The 7,820-nt window shown below is 40.1% G+C and overlaps 1 long non-coding RNA gene across 1 annotated transcript in view; it reads right to left on the bottom strand.

Moving 5' to 3' along the window:
* Nucleotides 5,577-7,820, bottom strand: part of LOC110264068 — a 14,350-nt gene continuing 12,106 nt past the window's right edge. Inside the window, exons 2-3 of the long non-coding RNA XR_002349802.1 lie at nucleotides 6,685-6,687; nucleotides 5,577-5,588 (exon numbers count right to left, since the gene is read on the bottom strand). This is a non-coding gene — a long non-coding RNA (uncharacterized LOC110264068). The remainder of the gene's footprint in view (nucleotides 5,589-6,684; nucleotides 6,688-7,820) is intronic.

Raw genomic sequence — 7,820 nt, 5'->3', positions numbered from 1 at the left:
GTGAGTGATGCAATATATCAAACAGTTAGTGGGTTAGTGAGATAAATAGTAAATAACAAAGAAAAAGTAAGGGGGAAGGGAAGAAGTTATCTAAAACAGAAAGTAAATGACTCAAACAGAAATTTAAATCAAACAAAAATAAAATGCTCAATCTAGTTATCCTCCAATCTAATCATTGTTGATGCACAATCAATCTCCGGCAACGGCGCCATAAACTTGATGCATGGAAAACTTGTCTCACAACAAATTTCCTTCGGCAAGTGTACCGAATTTGTCGTCAAGTAAAAACTCACAATAGAGTGAGGTCGAATCCCACAAGGATTGATTGATCAAGCAACTTTAATTAGAGGATTGTTCTAGTTGAGCGAATCCAGAATTTGAGTTGAGAATTGCAGAAAATAAAATGGCGGGAAGGTAATTGACAGGAAAGTAAATGCTAAAATTATAGATCTGAAAGTAAATGACTGAAGGTAAATTGCAGAATTGTAAATGGGAATGGGGGAATTGCTCATTAAAGTAAATAACAAAAATTAAAGAAAATGGGTAAGATCAGAAATGGGAAATTCATGAATACATGATGAAAACTTAGAAGTGCAGAGAAAGTAAATACAGAGAGTAGTTCTATGCTAAGAGTCTCCCTATAATTTCCCACTCTCTAAAATATTTCAAAGCTACTCCTATATATACTACTCTTCTGTTCTTCTTGTTGATTCTTCAAGTCTTGGGCCTTTGGATCTTGAGTTTGAAGCAGTTTTCTTCTTCATTGGGCTTAGCTTTTACTTGCAGAGAGAAAGTATGAAGTGGGCAGGGCCTTTGGCTCAGGAAGTTAGTGGTGTTAACGTTCAGTGAAAATATGGGTTCGAGAACGTTAGTGACAATCACCTTTTTCACTAACGTTCCTCACCAAAGTTAAAAGCTACGTTAACCTCAACGTTAGTGGCACAAACGTTGCCACTAACGTTTCCACTATGTCCTTCGCACACGTTATTGGGACTCAACTTTCCCAATAACGTTGAGAAGCCTCCCCCTTCCTACGTTAGAGTCCACGTTAACTTAGTTAACGTGGCTCTTTTAACGTAGGCTTGCCATCCTTCGAGAACGTTAGTGACACTTACCATTTTCACTAACGTTCCAAATTACTCTTCCAACGTTAGTGACAATGTTGGGTGTCACTAACGTTGTCGACCACTTTGTTCCTTCACGTTAGCTTAGGTTAACGTGGGAGTTAACGTGGCTTAATGTGCTTTGGCCAACGTTAGTGACAATGTTGAGTGTCACTAACGTTGGCTCCCCCCTTTCTTCTTAACGTTAGAGGCCACTAATAATCTTGGTCCAACGTTAGTGATAATGTTAAGTGTCACTAACGTTGGCTCCATTTCTTTACTTCCGCATTAGAGTTCACGTTAACTTAGTTAACGTGACTCTTAACGTGGGCAATGATGGCTTCGAGAGCGTTATTGGCAATCACTTTTCTCATTAACTTTGCAAGTTACACCCATTCCACGTTAGTGTTAACGTTAGTGTAACTAACGTAGCCACTAATGTGGTTCTTCTTTGCTTCCTTTGTCCTGAAATCAAGCAATAACGTGCATCAAAGTTCTAGTCCAAGTCATGGGAAATGCAACATCCAATTTTGTCCTTAAATTCATGCAAAATCCTCATGAAATCATGTAAAGTGCACAATGTATGCTTGAATCAAGATGTAAGTGAATATCTACCCAAAACTAGCTTATTTCCTAAAGAAATGCATGAAACTACCCTAAAAACAGTAAAGAAAAGGTCAGTGAAACTGGCCAAAATGCCCTGGCATCAGACCTTGAAGAGAAAGCTAAGAGAAGCTAAAGTACAACTCTCTGTAGAGGACCTAACAGAAATTTTCAAACAAGAAGAAGCCATGGCAGCCGAAAACAACAACAATGCCAACAATGCAAGGAAGGTGCTTGGTGACTTTACTGCACCTACTCCCGACTTCTATGGGAGAAGCATCTCAATCCCTACCATTGGAGGAAACAACTTTGAGCTTAAGCCTCAATTAGTTTCTCTGATGCAACAGAATTGCAAGTTTCATGGACTTCCAATGGAAGATCCTCATCAGTTCTTAGCTGAATTCCTGCAAATCTGTGACACTGTCAAGACTAATGGGGTTGATCCCGAGGTCTATAGACTTATGCTTTTTCCTTTTGAGAGATAGAGCTAGAACATGGTTGGATTCACAACCTAAAGAAAGCCTAAACTCTTGGGAAAAGCTAGTCAATGCCTTCGTGGCAAAGTTCTTTCCACCTCAAAAATTGAGTAAGCTTAGAATGGAAGTCCAAACCTTCAAATAGAAGGAAGGTGAATCCCTCTATGAAGCTTGGGAAAGATACAAGCAATTAATCAGAAGGTGCCCTTCTGACATGCTTTCAGAATGGAGTATCATAGGTATCTTCTATGATGGTCTGTCTGAACTGTCCAAGATGTCATTGGACAGCTCTGCTGGAGGATCTCTTCATCTGAAGAAGACGCCTGCAGAAGCTCAGGAACTCATTGAGATGGTTGCAAATAACCAATTCATGTACACTTCTGAAAGGAACCCTATGAATAATGGGACAAATCAGAAGAAATGAGTTCTTGAGATTGATACTCTGAATGCCATACTGGCTCAGAATAAAATATTGACTCAGCAAGTCAATATGATTTCTCAAAGTCTATCTCGAATGCAAGCTGCACCAGGCAGTACTAAGGAAGCTTCATCTGAAGAAGAAGCTTATGATCCTGAAAACCCAGCAATGGAAGAGGTGAATTATATGGGAGAATCCTATGGAAACACCTATAATCCTTCATGGAAAAATCATCCAAATCTCTCATGGAAGGACCAACAGAGGCCTCAACAAGGCTTCAATAACAGTAATGATGGAAGAAACAGGTTTAGTAATAGCAAACCTTTTCCATCGTCTTCTCAGCAACAGATAGAGAATTCTAAGCAGAGCCACTCTGAATTAGCAACTGTAGTCTCTGATCTAATTAAAACCACTCAAAGTTTCATGACTGAAACAAGGTCCTCCATTAGAAATTTGGAGGCACAAGTGGGTCAGCTAAGTAAGAAAGTTACTGAACTCCCTCCTAGTACTCTTCCAAGCAATATAGAAGAGAATCCAAAAAGAGAGTGCAAGGCCATCACCATAACCCACACGGCCGAATCTGGAGAGGAGGAAGAGGCAGTGATCTCCACTAAGGAAGATCTCACTGGACGTCCACTGGCCTCCAAGGAGTTCCCTCATGAGGAACCATGGGAATCTGAGGCTCACACTGAGACCATAGAGATTCTATTGAATTTACTTCTGCCATTCATGAGCTCTGATGAGTATTCTTCCTCTGAAGAGGATGAAGATGTTACTGAAGAGTAAGTTGCTAAGTACCTTGGAGTAATCATGAAACTAAATGCCAAGTTATTTGGTAATGAGACTTGGGAGGATGAACCCCCTTGCTCACCAAGGAACTGGATGACTTGACTAGGCAAAGATTACCCCAAAAGAGACAAGATCCTGGAAAGTTCTCAATACCTTGCACCATAGGCACCATGACCTTTGAAAAGGCTCTATGTGACCTAGGGTCAAGCATAAACCTCATGCCTCTCTCTGTAATGGAGAAACTAGGAATTTTTGAAGTGCAAGCTGCAAGAATCTCATTAGAGATGGCAGACAATTCAAGAAAATAAGCTTATGAACTTGTAGAGGATGTCTTGGTAAAAGTTGAAGACCATTACATCCTTGCTGATTTCATAATCTTAGAGACTGGGAAGTGTATGGATGAATCCATCATCCTTGGCAAACCCTTCCTAGCCACAGCAAAAGCTGTGATTGATGTTGACAGAGGAGAATTGGTCCTTCAAGTGAATGAGGACTCCCTTGTGTTTAAAGCTCAAGGATCTCCCTCTATAATCATGGAGAAGAAGCATGAAAAGCTTCTCTCAATGCAGAGTCAAACAAAATCCCCACATTCAAACTCTAAGTTTGGTGTTGGGAGGCCACAACCAAACTCTAGGTTTGGTGTTGAGAGGCCATCATCATGCTCTGAGTATCTGTGAGGCTCCATGAGAGCCCACTGTCAAGCTTCTGACATTAAAGAAGCGCTTGTTGGGAGGCAACCCAATTTTTACTTATCTATGTTAAATTTCTATTTGTTATTTTATGTTTTCTGTAGGTTGATGATCATGTGAAGTCACAAAAACAATTGAAATAGCAAAAACAAACTGAAAAATAGAATGAAAAATAGCACACCCTGGAGGAGAAGCCTACTGGCATTTAAACGCCAGTAAGGGCAGCAGAATGAGCGTTAAACCCCCAGTCTGGCACCATTTTGGGCGTTAAACGCCAGAAATGGGCAACAACCTGGCATTTAACGCCAGGATTGTCAGAAAAGGGCATTTTGTACGCCACTTGGTGCAGGGATGAAAAATCCTTGACACCTCAGGATCTGTGGACCCCACAGGATCCCCACCTCTCTCTCTCTTCTTCACCCATTCACCAAACACCTCAATACCTCTTCCCCAAAAACCCCTCACCTATCAAGTCCTACCCTCTTCTCCATAAACCCTTCACCAATCCACATCCATCCATCATAAAACCTCACCTACCTCACCATTCAAATTCAAACTATTTTCCCTCCCAAACCCACCCTATATGGCCGAACCCAAACCCTCTCTCCACCCCTATATAAACCCATCTTCACTCCTTCATTTTCACACAACATAAACACTACTTCTCCCCCTTGGCCAAAACACCAACCCACCTCCATCTCCTCCATTTCTTCTTCTTCTACTCTCTTCTTTCTTCTTTTGCTCGAGGACGAGCAAATATTCTAAGTTTGGTGTGGTAAAAGCATTGCTTTTTGTTTTTCCATAACCATTTATGGCACCAAAGGCCGGAGAAACCTCTAGAAAGAGGAAAGGGAAGGCAAAAGCTTCCACCTCCGAGTCATGGGAGATGGAGAGATTCATCTCAAAGGTACATCAAGACCACTTCTATGAAGTTGTGGTCAAGAAGAAGGTGATTCCCAAGGTCCCTTTCAAACTCAAAAAGGGTGAATATCTAGAGATCCGACATGAGATTTGAAGAAGAGGTTGGGAAGTTCTCACCAACCCCATTCAACAAGTCAGAATCTTAATGGTTCAAGAGTTCTATGCCAATGCATGGATCACCAAGAACCATGATCAAAGTGTGAACCCGGACCCAAAGAATTGGCTTACAATGGTTCGGAAGAAATGCTTAGATTTTAGTCCGGAGAATGTAAGGTTGGCATTCAACTTGTCCATGATGCAAGGAGATGCACACCCCTACACTAGAAGGGTCAACTTTGATCAAAGGTTGGACCAAGTCCTCATAGACATTTGTGAAGAGGGCGCTCAATGGAAGAAAGATTCAAGAGGGAAGCCGGTTCAACTAAGGAGGCATGACCTCAAGCCCGTGGCTAGGGGATGGTTGGAGTTTATCCAACGCTCAATCATTCCCACTAGCAACCGGTCTGAAATTACTATAGACCGGGCGATCATGATCCGTAGCATCATGATTGGAGAGGAAGTAGAAGTTTATGAGGTTATATCCCAAGAACTCTACAAGGTGGCGGACAAGTCCTCTACTTTGGCAAGGTTAGCCTTCCCTCAAACACCTCCCTAGGAGAATTAAGTTCCAACATGGGACAACTAAGGGTGGAGCACCAAGAACATTCTCTCCTCCTTCATGAAATTAGAGAAGACCAAAGAGTCATGAGAGAGGAGCAACAAAGGCAAGGAAGAGACATTGAGGAGCTCAAGCACTCCATTAGATCTTCAAGAGGAAGAACAAGCCACCATCACTAAGGTGGACCCGTTCTTTAATCTCTCTGTTCTTTATTTTCTATTTTTCGAATTTTTATGCTTTATGTTTATTTATGTTTGTGTCTTTATTACACGATCACTAGTGTCTAAGTGTCTATGCCTCAAAGATATGAAAATGAATCCATCACCTTTCTTAAATGGAAAATGTTTTTAATTGAAAAAGAAAAAGAAGTGCATGAATTTTGAATTTTATAACAGATTAATTATTTTGATGTGGTGGCAATACTTTTGTCTTTCTGAATGAATGCTTGAACAGTGCATATTTTTTACTTTGATTGTTCATGAATGTTAAAATTGTTGGCTCTTGAAAGAATGATGGAAAAGGAGAAATGTTATTTGATAATCTGAAAAATTATAAAATTGATTCTTGAAGCAAGAAAAAGTAGTGAATAAAAAAAGCTTGCAAAAAAAAATATAAGCGAAAAAAAAGAGAAAAAAAAAGAGAGAAAGAAAAAGCAAGCAAACATAGCCAATAGCCCTTTAAACCAAAAGGCAAGGGAAAAATAAAAAGGATCCAACGCTTTGAGCATCAATGGATAGGAGGGCCCAAAAGGCTAAACCAAGCTGTCCCTAACCATGTGCTTGTGGCGTAAAGGTGTCAAGTAAAAACTTGAGACTGAGCGGTTAAAGTCATGGTCCAAAAGCAAAAAGAGTGTGATTAAGGGCTCTGGACACCTCTAATTGGGGACTCTAGCAAAGCTGAGTCACAATCTGAAAAGGTTCACCCAGTTATGTGTCTGTGGCATTTATGTATCCGGTGGTAATACTGGAAAACAAAATGCTTTGGGTCACGGCCAAGACTCATAAAGTAGCTGTGTTCAAGAATCAACATACTTAACTAGGAGAATCAATAACACTATCTGAATTCTGAGTTCTTATGGATGCCAATCATTCTGAACTTCAAGGGATAAAGTGAGATGCCAAAATTGTTCAGAAGCAAAAAGCTAAAAGCCCCACTCATCTAATTAATACTAATCTTCATAGATGTTTTTGGAATTCATTGTACATTCTATTCTCTTTATCTTATTTGATTTTTAGTTGCTTGGGGACAAGCAACAATTTAAGTTTGGTGTTGTGATAAGCGGATAATTTATACGCTTTTTGGCATTGTTTTTAGTATGTTTTTAGTATGTTTTAGTTAGTTTTTATTATATTTTTATTAGTTTTTAAATAAAAATCACTTTTCTGGACTTTACTATGAGTTTGTGTGTTTTTCTGTGATTTCAGGTATTTTCTGGCTGAAATTGAGGGACCTGAGCAAAAATCTGATTCAGAGGCTAAAAAAGGACTGCAGATGCTGTTGGATTCTGACTTCCCTGCACTCAAAGTAGATTTTCTGGAGCTACAGAAGCCCAATTGGCACACTCTCAATTGCGTTGGAAAGTAGACATCCTGGGCTTTCCAGAAATATATAATAGTCCATACTTTGCCCAAGATTTGATGGCGCAAACCGCGTTGCAAATCAGCTTAAGAATTCTGGCGTCAAAACGCGAGAATTGGCACAAAAGCTGGAGTTAAACGCCCAAACTGGCACAAAAGCTGGCGTTTAACTCCAAGAAAAGTCTCTACATGTGAAAGCTTCAATGCTCAGCCCAAGCACACACCAAGTGGCCCCGGAAGAAGATTTATGCATTAATTACTTATTTCTGTAAATCCTAGGCTACTAGTTCTCTATAAATAAGACCTTTTACTATTGTATTTTCATCTTAGTTCTTCTAGTTCCCTCTCTGGGGCCAAAGCCAATGACCACCATTATCACTTTTGTATTTTCAATGGTGGAGTTTCTACACACCATAGATTAAGGTGTGGAGCTCTGCTGTTCTTTATGAATTAATGCAAAGTACTACTGTTTTTCTATTCAATTCACGCCTACTTCTTCTCTAAGATATTCATTCGCACTCAAGAACATGAGGAATGTGATGATTATGTGACACTCATCACCATTCTCACCTATGAACGCGTGCCT

The sequence above is a fragment of the Arachis ipaensis genome, chromosome B06 (genome assembly GCF_000816755.2).
Source record: "Arachis ipaensis cultivar K30076 chromosome B06, Araip1.1, whole genome shotgun sequence".
NCBI lineage: Eukaryota > Viridiplantae > Streptophyta > Magnoliopsida > Fabales > Fabaceae > Arachis > Arachis ipaensis.
Note: the sequence above shows the minus strand (reverse complement) of the source record. Positions and strands in the feature narration are given on the sequence as shown.